At 38.4% G+C, this 12,395-nt stretch overlaps 1 protein-coding gene and 1 pseudogene across 2 annotated transcripts in view; one reads left to right on the top strand and one right to left on the bottom strand.

Moving 5' to 3' along the window:
* LRRC49 (leucine rich repeat containing 49) overlaps positions 1–12,395 on the top strand; it is a 231,849-nt gene that overhangs the window by 101,791 nt on the left and 117,663 nt on the right. The window lies entirely within an intron of this gene.
* LOC103294962 (NEDD8-conjugating enzyme UBE2F-like) lies at positions 607–1,103 on the bottom strand (annotated as a pseudogene).

Genomic DNA, 12,395 nt, shown 5'->3' with positions numbered 1-12,395 from the left:
CTTTCGTATTTTCTTTGTATTTCTCTTCAATAATTGCTTAACCCAAGATTTTTCTGTCTGCTCTATACAATGAAGATACAAACTAAAGGAGAATAGAAAAAAAAAATAAAGCATTAAATTGTACAAATTACAAATCCATTCCAAAATATACTTACATTAAATAAAATACACATTTCAGTAAGAGGCCTACAGTCAATGATTGCATTCTGGGAAGCCTCAGACACTGAGGGAGGGCCGACATTCCTGGGAGGAGATAAGAGACTGGCATTCAATCACAGTTTGCAGTGGGCTCTGGACCGCCCACCTGTCAGCTCCTGGCAGGTCATTGGCATTGCTGTGCAGGGAAGTGATTTGGGGGAAGGTAAGAAGCAAGCTCCGATTCTGAGTTCATTACAACTTCTCAAGCATTTCCTCAGCCTACACAGTACAGGTTCACAAAGTAAACATGGTAAGGTAAGCAGACAACGCATTTTCTTGCTGTTTTTATGTGGAACTCTGTCTACAATAGGCAGTCGTGAAGAGGTTCTTCCGCAGGACATGTCACAGAACTCAGCAGAGCCAGTGGGTCTGCGGGATGCGAGGACTGGGATGGAGCCCCCTCGAGAGCTAGAGAGGACCCTCTAGCAGAGTCTGCGCTGCAGGCGCCCCTCCCATCATCTGGGTACCCTTAATGTCGTCTTCCATTTTGTTCCGGAAGCCCTCCTTGTCCCACAGGTGATGCTCTGCGGCCTCGATATTCAGTGGGTCATCGAAGTTCAGAAGATGGCTGAACAAGAGTTTAATCCCCAAACAACACCCTTTAGTGTCCTCGTGGGAGCCCAGCCATCGATTGAATGTTCTCTCCGTAAACTCAGGCATATCTCGCCTGTCTCTGTGATGCTGGGGTGCCAGATCGTGGTCAGGCATCTCACTTTGGGCGGCACCACGTTGTATGCATCAGGAACTTGCATTTCAAACTGAAATTTTCCACCCTGGTCGTAGCCCTCCTCTTGAACGAGCAGCCTGCCTCCCACAGACACTCTCCGAGTGGTCAGAGGTGTGGCTGGCATCCAGGACCCTTTGAGACCATCATCCCGTTTCAGATTGCTCGCCAGCTTCAGCATCACTGCTGTCTTTCCCGGGCACCTGGAGACTGAGACCCGCGAGGCAGGCCTGCGCCCAACACCGTTCCGCCAGCCCCACTGCGCAGCTCCTCACAGCTGCAAGGGCTCCAGGGCGGCCGGAAGTGGCGGGTGGAGACTCCAACGGTGGCTCTATTCTTAATTTTTTGGTGAATCGCCAGACTGCTTTCCATAGTGGTTGCACCAGTCTACATTCCCACCAGAGGTGGATGAGGGTTCCCTTTTTTTCACAACCTCTTCACTACGTGTTATTGTTTGTCTTGTTGATAATGCCCACTCTAACAGGTGTAAGTTTTGTAGTTTTGATTTGCATTTCCCTAATTGCAAGTGAGGTTGAACATCTTTTCATATATCTATTGGCGGTTGCTATGTCTTCTTGAGAGCGGTGTATTTTCAGGCCCTCTGCCCACATTTTGATTGGATTATTTGTTTGTTTGGTATTGAGTTTTATGAGTTCTTTGTATATTTTGGAAATTAAACCTTTGCCAGAGCTACTGTTTGCAAATATCATCTCCCATCTGGTTGGCTGCCTGTTTGTTTTGTTGTCCATTTCTTTTGCTCTCCAGTTTGATATCGTCCCATTCATTTATTTTTGCCTTTACCTCCCTTGCCTTTGGGGTCAAGTTCATAAAATGTTCTCTACAGCCCAGGTCCATAAGTTTGGTACCTGTATTTTCTTCTCTGTAACTTATAGTTTTGGGTGTTATATTTTAGGTCTTTGATCCATTTTGAATTAACTTTTGTACATGGGGACACAATGTAATCCAATTTCATTCGTTTGCATGTGGCTTTCCAGTTCTCCCAGCACCATTTGTTGAAGAGACTATCTTTACTCCAATGTGCATTTCTGGCTCCTTTGTTGAAAATTATCTCTCCATATACATGTAGTTTCATAGCTGGGCTCTCTATTCTGTTCCACAGATCTGTGTGTCTGTTTTTCTGCCAATACTATGCTGTTTTGATTATCATAGCTCTGTAGTATAATTTGAAGTCAAGTAGTGTGATACCTCCAGCTTCATTCTTTTTTTTTTTTTTTCAAGATTGCTTTAGCTATTTAGGATCTACAGCCAAGTTGCAGGATACAAAATCAATGTGCAAAAATCCATTGCCCTCCTGTATACCAACAACCAAACTTAAGAAAAGTAAATGGAAAAAAAAAAACACAATTTAGTTGCAATAGTAACCAAAAGAATAAAATACCTCAGAATAAACTTAACAAAGAATATGAAAGACCTATATGTTGAAAATTAAAAAGCATTATTAAAAGAGATTGAAAACCATACATCAAAATGAAAAAAATATCCCCTGTTCATAGATTGGAAGAATCAACATAGTTAAAATGGCCATATTACCCAAAGCAATATGCAGATTTAATGCAATCCCCATCAAAATCCTAATGCCATTTTTTAAAGAAATAGAATGAGAAATCATCAGATTTTTATGGTTATTTTTACATAATATCATCTAAGAGCCTTAGTCCTCTGTTTTCTTTTTTCAATTGAGTCAATCGACATATAATATTGTCTTAAGTTTAAGATATACAGTGTTTTGATTTGATACATTTATATATTGCAAAATGATTACCACTACAGCATTAGCTATATTACATCACATAATTATCATTTTTTGTGTGTGCCGGAGAACAATTAAAACCTAGTCTCTTAGCACTTTGAAGTTTATATGTTGACTATGGGCACTATGCTGGGCATTAGGTCCCCAGTCATCACCTGTTTTCTTATTTTCTCCTTTACTATCATGCTGTTTATAATGGTATTTTTAAAACTCTATGTATTTTTTAGCTGTATGATTTCTACTTTCCTGCACATAAAATACATTATATATAATATATAGCATGTTGTTCTTCCTCTTAGAGTCCTGCCTTTTAGTCTTTCAGCTATAATTAATTATTGAATGCTCATCAGTCGTTTTGCTCAGGTTTCCTCCCTCATCTCATAGTGGATGGAGCTCATACAGTATGTTGCTCAAGAAGGAAACATGGGTACAGAATATTCTACTGCCTCTTGTTTAAAAGTTTTTCTATATCTTGATACTTAAAGGACAGCTTGTCTAAATAGAAAATTGTAAGTTCAATCATTCTTTCTGAGTTGTTTTTTAATACAGCTCCATTGTTACTTTGCATTATAAGCTGTGGTTAGGGTATTTGATGCCAGTATGAATTTCAATTTTGATCCTTGTACTTGAAGGGTTTTTTTATTTCTTTTTAAAATGTAATAGTTTTATTAGGCTATGTTTTCAAAGTGATCATTCTGGTTAAGTTTCCCAGTTATCTCTTAGAGTCTAAAGACTTAGACCTTTTCAGTATGTACATTTTAGTATTTTCTTACTTCCGGTAGTTTTCTTGGGAAGTAGTTTTAAGCATTCTATTCAGTTGTTTTATCTTTATCTTTATCACCTCTTGTTATCCCTACTATTTTCCTTCTTTGGCCTCCTTTTATTTCAGCCACATACTTTTGATCCATTTCGTTCCTGTGCCTCATTTTCACTCTCTTTGTTGCTCCTTTTCGGGCTTGCTTCAATGTTTCTAGTAAAATTTTATTTGGATTTATTCTCCTGTGGGGCTTTGTGATTTAATCTTTGAATCTGGGATGGTTTTGACTTTTTCTTTCACACATTTTTCTATGTTAAATCTAGTGTTTTAAAAATTTCTTCCTGTTTATTGTCCATTTCTGCCTTTAATTTTTAAATTTCTTACCTCAAAATGCTTTTCATACCTCCAAATGCTTACTTGAGGATATTTAATTTAGTGTGGAATGTTTTGTTACAGTTTTCTTCTTCATGTGTTATTTTGAGGGGGGAATTTTTATGAACTTGAGTAGGTTTGATGTTCTAACCTTAAAATACTTAGTAATTATGTATTTTGTTTTGTTGGTTAGGGTGTTTTATAAGAATCTTAGGTCAGGGGTGCCTTTTTCTGTCAGTGTAGCATAGTATCGAGTATGCGTGTGTGCGTGCGCACAGATGTGTGTATGGGGGGAGAAAGGGTTGTCTGTCTTTTTGTTTATTTATTATTAAGTATAATTTAATTTTTCTGTCACCATTTATCCCCCCCATGAACTTGTCTACCTCCTCCCACTCCTCCTCTGCTCCCCTTCCCCGCTACAATCACCACACTGTTGTCCATATCTGTGAGTTCTTTCTCTTTTTTTCCCTTTTTTGCTCAATGCCTCCACACCCCCAGCACCCCCTCGGATGATTAGTGATTTTGAGCACTTTTTTCATGTCTCTTGGCCTGTATGTCCACTTTGGAGAGGTGACTATTTAGGTCCTTTGCCCATTTTTCAATTGGATTGTTTTTCTTCCATTTGTTACGTTGTATGAGTTCCTTATATATTTTGGATAGTAACCCTTTATCAGAGGTATCATTGGCAAATATGTTCTTCCATGTAGTGGGCTCTCTTGTTATTTTGATGATGGTTTCTTTTGCTGTGCAGAAGCTTTATATTTTCATGTAATCCCATTTGTTTATTTTCTCCATTTCCATTGTCCTCGGACAGTGGTCGGCAAACTAATTAGTCAACAGAGCCAAATACCAACAATACAACGATTGAAATTTCTTTTGAGAGCCAAATTTTTTAAACTTAAACTTATTCTAACACCACTTCTTCAAAATAGACTCGCCCAGGCCATGGTATTTTGTGGAAGAGCCACACTCAAGGGGCCAAAGAGCCACATGTGGCTCGCAAGCCGCAGTTTGCCGACCACGGTCCTAGGAGATGTATCTGTAAACATATTGCTATGAGAGATGTCTGAGATTTTGCTGCCTATGGTTTCTTCTACGATTTTTATGGTTTTCACATCTTACATTTAAGTGTTTTATCCATTTTGAGTTTATTCTTGTGTAGGGTGTAAGTTGGTGGTTTAGTTTCATTTTATTGTAAGTACCTGCCCAATTTTCCAAAACCATTTGTTCAAGAGACTGTCTCTGTTTCAATGTATGCTCTTGCTTCCTTTATCAAATATTAATTAAGCATAGTGGCTTGGATCAATTTCTGGGTTCTCTGGTCTGTTCCATTGATCTATGTGCCTATTCTTGTGCCAGTACTAGGCTGTTTTGAATACAGCAGCTTTGTAGTATAACTTGATATCTGGTATTGTGATTCCTCCAACTTTGTTGTTCTTTCTCAAGATTGCTGTGGCTATTCAGGGATTTTTTTTTTTTAATTCCATATAAATTTTTGGAGTGTTTTTTCTAAGTCTGTGAAATATGCTGTTGGTATTTTAATAGGGATTGCATTGAATCTATAGATTGCTTTGGTAGTATAGACATTAAAATGTCTGTGAATACCAATATATGAATACGGTATATTATTCCATTTGTATATGTCTTCCTCTGTCTCTTTTTTCAGTGTCCTATAGTTTTCAGAGTATAGGTCTTTTACCTCCTTGGTTAACTTTATTCCTAAGTATCTTAATTTTTTTGTTGCAATGGTAAATGGGATTTTTTTTTTTAATTTCTCTTTCTGAGAGTTCACTATTGGTGTATAAAAATGCTATGGATTTTGGGGTGTTAATTTTGTATCCTGCTACGTTTCTGAATTCATTTATTAAATCAAGTAGTTTTTTGAAGTAATCTTTAGGATTTTCTATGTACAGTATCTTGTCATCTGCCAATTATGAGAATTTTACTTCCTCCTTTCCAGTTTGGATGCCTTTTATTTCTTCTTCTTGTCTGATCGCTATGGCCAGGACTTCCAGAACTATGTTGAACAAGAGTAGTGAAAGAAGGCATTCCTGTCTTGTTCTGTTTTTAGTGGAAATGGTTTTAGTTTTTGCCAATTGCGCATGATGTTGGCTGTAGGTTTGTCACATATGTCCTTTATTAGGTTGAGGTATGTTCCTTCTATTTCCACTTTGCTGACAGTTTTTATCAAAAAAGAGTGTTGAAAAACAAAACAAAATAAAAAAGAATGTTGGATTTTGTCCAATGCTTTTTCTGCATCGATTGTTATGAAATTTGATTTTTGTCTTGCAATCTGTTTATGTACTGTATCACATTTATTGATTTGAGAATCTTGTACCAGCCTTGCTTCTCCAGAATAAATCCCATTTGTTCATGATTTATGATCTTTTTAATGTATTGCTATATCCGGTTTGCTAAAATTTTGCTGAGGATTTTAGCATCTATATTCATCAGGGATATTGGCCTGTAGTTCTCTTTCTTTGTCATGTCTTTATCTGGATTTGGAATTAGGGTGCTGCTGGCCTCTTAGAAAGTTTGGAAGTGTTCCTTCCTCTTGAATTTTTTGGAATAGTTTGAGGATTAGAGGTGTTAGTTCTTTGAAATTTGGTAAAACTCCCCTGTGAATCTGTCTGGGCCAGGGCTTTTGTTCGCTGGGTGTGTTTTTTTTATTACTGCTTCAATTTCATCAGTAGTTATCAGCCTATTCCAGGTTTTCTGTTTCTTACTGATTAAGTTTTGGAAGGTTATATTTTTCTAGGAATATGTCCAGTTAATCCAGGTTGTCCTGTTTGTTGGAGTACAGTAGTTCATAGTATTTTATTACAATCCTATGTATTTCTGTGGGGTCAGTTGTTACTTTACCTCTTTCATTTCTGATTTTGTTTATTTGGGTCCTCTCTTTTTGTTTTCTGGTGAGCCTGGCTAGAGCTTTATCAATCTTATTTATCCTTTCAAAGGACCAGCTCTTGGTTTTATTGATCTTTTGTATTGTTTTTTTAGTCTCTATATATTTATTTCTGTTCTGATTTTTATTATTTCCTTCCTTCTGCTTGTTCTGGGATTTGCTTGTTGTTCTCTTTGTAATTCCTTAAGTTGTAGTGTTAGATAACTTATTACCAGTTTTTCTTGTTTTTTGAGGTAGACCTATAGTGCTATGAACTTCCCTCTCAGGACTGCTTTCACTGTGTCCCATAGATTTTGGATTATTGTCTGTTCATTTTCATTTGCTTCCAGGTTGTTTTTTATTTCTTCTTTGATGTCTTTAGTAACCCATTCATTGTTTAATAGTATGCTATTTAGCCTCCATGTATTTGATTGTTTTTGAGCATTTTTATTGTAACTGATTTCTAATTTCATGCCATTGTGGTCTAAGAAAATACTTGATATTTCCCCTTGAATTTGTAGAGACTTAGCTCGTGTCCTAACATGTGGTCTATATTTGAAAATGTCCCATTTGAAAATGTATATTCCATAGCTTTGCGGTGGAATGTTCTGAAGATGTCAGTTAGTTCCACAGTTCTAAAGTGTCACTTAGGATTACTGTTTCCTTGTTAATTTTTTTTGTCTAGAAGACTTATCCAGTAATGTTAGTAGGGTATTAAAGTCCCCTACTGTGATTATATTGCTGTCAATCTCTCCCTGGATATCCTCCAGAAGTTTTTTTTATATATTTACATGCATATATGTTTACCAGAGTTACATCCTCTTGTTCTATCGATCCCTTTAGTATTATGAAGTAGCCTTCCTTATCTCTTGTTATGGCCTTCACTTTGAGGTCTATTTTGTAGGATACAAGTATTGCTACCCCAGCTTTTTTTTCCATTACCATTTGTCTGAAAAATTTTTTTTCATCTTTTCACTTTCAGTATGTGTGAGTCCTTTATTCTAAGGTGGGTCTCTTGTAGACAGCATATATGTGGGTTATATTTTCTTATCCATTCAGCTATCCTGTCTTTTGATTGGAGCATTTAATCCATTTATGTTTAAGGTTATTATTGATAGGTACTTGTTTGTTGCCATTTTTATTCTTTATGCCTGTGTTCCTTCTTCCCTTTCTATTCTTCCTTTTACAGCAAGCAGTCCCTTTAGCATTTCTTGCATTGGTGGCTTGGTAGTGATAAACTCCCTTAGCCTTTTTTTGTCTGTGAAGCGCCTGACTGCACTTTCAATTTTGAATGATAGCCTTGCAGGGTAGAGTATTATTGGATTCAGTCCTTTCCTTTGCATCAGTTTGTATACTTCATTCCATTCCCTTCTGTCCTGATGTGTTTCTGTTGAAAAATCAGTTGATAGTCTAATGCAGTGGTTGGCAAACTCATTAGTCAACAGAGCCAAATATCAACAGTACAATGATTGAAATTTCTTTTGAGAGCCAAATTTTTTAAACTTAAACTTCTTCTAATGCCACTTCTTCAAAATAGACTCGCCCAGGCTGTGGTATTTTGTGGAAGAGCCACACTCAAGTGGCCAAAGAGCCGCATGTGGCTCGCGAGCCGCAGTTTGCCAACCACGGGTCTAATGGGAGTTCCCTTGTAGGTAACTCTCTGTCTGTCTCTGGAAGCCTTTAAGATTCTTACTTTGTCATTGACGTTTGCCAATTTAATTATGATGTGTTTTCGTGTTGGTCTTTTTGGGTTCGTCTTGTTTGGGACTCTGTGCTTCTTGGACTTGTGTGACTCTTTTCTTCCAAAAATCAGGGAAGTTTTCTGTCATTATTTCTTCAAATAGGTTTTCTATTCCTTGCTCGGCTTCCTTCTTTCATTTGGGTGTTGTTGTTTTTTTGTCTCCTCATTTTTGCTGTTACTGTGTAATTGTTTCCGTATATTAGATCAAACTGGCGTGCCACCCAGATTCTTTAATTGGCCTTATGTGGAAGATGTCTTGGGGGACCCCATGGTGCAGTCTCTTAAGTCTCCTGGGCTGGGTGTTCTAGGTAGGCTGTCTACTTGAGATGATTAGGTTCTCCTCATGTAGTTGGGTCTTGAATGTTATTGTCCTGCTCGTGGATTGAATCTCATCTCAGTGTCAGGGTGTCTGATTATGGGGTTTACTCCCTGATACAAATAAAAAGAATATAGGGAGAAAACACAACAAAACAAATAAATATACCAAAAAGTACAAACAAAAAAAACACCCAGAAAAATCAGGGGGACAGAATCTGTAGATGCAGAGCTTAAATAAAGAAAATAAGGTTAATAAATTGGAAGAACAGGGGAGGGAACTTGGTTTAGAATAGAGGAAGGAGAAAAAAAAATAAGACAAGAAGAAGAGTAAATACATAAGTTAAAACAAAAAAATTTGAAAAGGGGAATAGAGGAGAGAGCAGATAGGCCTACATTTAGGAAGTGAGACAAGTTAAAAAATTAGGACAAGAAAAGAAGATAGAAAAAAAATTGTGAAATTGAAGGAAAATTAAGGAGAAGGGGAAATGGAGTAGGATCAGGGAAGAGGAAATATATGAATAAACCAAAAGAAACTAGAATAATAGCACATCAGTAAAGCAGATAAGAATATCTATTTTAAAAGGGGGAAAAAGAAAAAGTGAAAAACTAAAATGGAGAAAGGAAAAGAAAAATGGGAGGAAAAAAGAGCAGAGAAGAAAAAGGTGCAAAAAAGAAAAAAAATAAATTTTTTAAAAAGTGAAGTGTTGTTCCCTTCAGATGAGTTTTAATGCCCCATGGGACCCCACTCTTCTGTTCTGTCTGCCATTCCTGGGCTTCCTGTTAGGTACTTAGGTGCTAACCACTGTCAGGCACTGTCTTTTGGCTTTTGGCACCCTGCTTGACGCTCCAACCAATTCACAGGTCCTCTGCTTGTGTCTGTCTCCACAGGCCTTGGCTGCAAGCAGGAGGGGCCAATGTACCCTCTTTGCCTGTCTGCCAGTTGTCAATCTTAATCACTCAAGCATCTCTTTCTGACAGGGCTATAGGTGGGGGTGGTGCTGTTCACTTTCAGGGAATATGATGGGTGTTTTTTCCTGACCCAGAGCTTCTTCACGAGTGGCCCAAAATACTACTCTGCCCTTGGCTGGATAGGGATTCTTGTATGGAGACCACTGAGTTTTTATCAGTCTGGTTCCCAATCCAGTCACTGAGGGCTCCTCGAGACTGTTCAGACCCATACTCTTGGCTTCTGCCTTTGTTTCTTCTGTAAAGCTCAAAATGCAGGGTGTGGCAGACTATCTCCTGCCCTGAGACTACTGGGAGGGTCTAGCTCCTCTTTGGAGAAATGGCCGCTTAGGTTTGGAAGCCTAAGAATGTCCCAATGCAAGACTCCTGGCCACAGCTCCCTGCCCTGCTTCCCTCCCCTGCCTTTCCTTGGGCACCTCAAGTCCGTGCTTCCCTTCCTGTGCCAAAGCCTCAGGGAATGATTGCAATTGAAAAGTCCTGTGTTCTGGGTTTAGAGAATAAAAACAAAGACAAAACAAAACCAACAACGGAACTGGCTTTCTCTCCCCTCAGCATCACCCTGCTTTCCCCTCACAGCACAACCTTTTGCAGCTGTAGTCTTGAGCCCTGACTCCCCAGCAGCTACTATCCTGCGACTTTTCCTTTCAAAGTTGGTTGTTACACCTGCTGCCAAGGGACACAGCCTTGATGCTCAGCCAGGTCTGGGCTTCTGTTTTAATGAGGGAACTGAATCTCCCATAAAGCAGCTCTTTCCTCCCCCTCTCCGCCTGCCAGCTTGGCCTGCTGGCCTGCTGCCCCTCTCCAGCCCTTGCCATCCTTCGTACAGGTCTCCAGGTGTTTTCTGCCCCTGTTGTAGGTTGCCTCCACAGCTGGGCCTAATTTGTTGTTCTCTGATTTAGTTGTATTTCCAGTCTGGCCCCGGGACAAGGTGCACGACACGTCTGCCTATTAGGCCACCATTTTTTCTTCTCAACATTTTATTTTTTTATGGCTACATTCAATTTTATTGTATGGATTAATCTTAATTTATTTAATGAACTCTTTCTTGATGGTTATTTAATGTGCTGTGTTTGTCATTATAAGCAATATTGTGATTCACATTTTTGAACATATTATCTTTGTTAACACGGGCCAGTATATCACAATGTGACTTTGGAGAAATCATATTTCTCCTTAGAATTGTGAATCCTTTCTTTTTTTTAAAAAAAAATTATTTATTGTCTAAAGTTTTACATATGTCTCCTTTTTCCCCACTCGACCACCCCCCAACCATTCCCACCCCCGTGCAAGCCCCCACCGCCCCAAGGTCTATGTTCATTGGTTATGCTAATATGCATGCATACAAATCCTTTGGTTGCTCTCTAACACACACTCCCTGCCATTTGTCTCTGGATCTATTCTTGTTCATCAAATTATGTTGATCATTATATCCCACATATGAGTGAGGTCATGTGATACTTATCTTTCTCTGACTGGCTTATTTCGCTTAGCATAATGTTCTCCAGTTCCATCCATGCTGTTGCAAATGGTAAAGGTTCCTTCTTTTTTATAGCAGTATAGTATTCCATTGTGTGGATGTACCACAGTTTTTTTATCCACTCATCAGCTGATGGGCACTTAGGTTGTTTCTAAATCTTTGCTATTGTAAATTGTGCTGCTATAAAAATATGGGTGCATATATCCTTTCTGATTGGTATTTCTGGTTTCTTGGGATATAGTCCTAAAAATGGGATTCCTGGGTCAAATGGGAGATCCATTTCTAACTTTTTGAGGAAACTCTATACTGTCTTCCACAGTGGCTGCACCAGTCTGCATTCCCACCAGCAGTGTACGAGGGTTCCTTTTTCTCCACATCCTCACCAGCACTTGTCATTTGTTGATTTGTTAATGATAGCCATTCTGACAAATGTGAGTTGGTACCTCATTGTTGTTTTGATTTGCATCTCTCGGATCATTTGTGACTTTGAGCATGTTTTTATGTCTCTCGGCCTTTTTCTATGTCCTCTTTCGAAAAGTGTCTATTTAGGTCCTTTGCCCATTTTTTGATTGAATTGATTATCTTCCTTTTGTTAAGTTGTATGAGTTCTCTGTAAATTTTTTAGATTAAACTTTTATCTGAAATATCATTGGCAAATATGTTCTCCCATGCAGTGAGCCTTCTTTTTGTTTTGTTGATGGTTTCTTTTTGCTGTGCAGAAGCTTTTTATTTTGATTTAATTCCATTTGTTTATTTTCTCCTTAGTCTCCATTGCCCTAGGAGCTGTGTCTGTTAAGATCTTGCTACAACATACGTCTTCTATTTTGCTGCCTATGGAGTCTTGTAGGATTTTTATGGCTTCCTGTCTTACATTTAAGTCCTTTAACAATCTTGAGTTTGTTTTTGTGTATGGTGTAAGTTGGTGATCTAGTTTCATTTTTTTGCATGTATCTGACGAAATTTTCCAACACCATTTATTGAAGAGATTGTCTTGACTCCATTGTATGCTGTTGCCTCCTTTGTCAAGTATTAATTGAGTATAGTGGCTTGGGTCTATTTCTGGGTTCTCTGTTCTGTCCCATTGGTTTATATGTCTGTTCTTGTGCAGTTTTGAGAACTGTGGCTTGGTAATATAGCTTGATATCTGGTATTGTGATCCCTCCAACTTTGTTCTTCTTTCTCAGGAT

The sequence above is a fragment of the Eptesicus fuscus genome, chromosome 2 (assembly GCF_027574615.1).
Source record: "Eptesicus fuscus isolate TK198812 chromosome 2, DD_ASM_mEF_20220401, whole genome shotgun sequence".
Taxonomy (NCBI): domain Eukaryota; kingdom Metazoa; phylum Chordata; class Mammalia; order Chiroptera; family Vespertilionidae; genus Eptesicus; species Eptesicus fuscus.
Note: the sequence above shows the minus strand (reverse complement) of the source record. Positions and strands in the feature narration are given on the sequence as shown.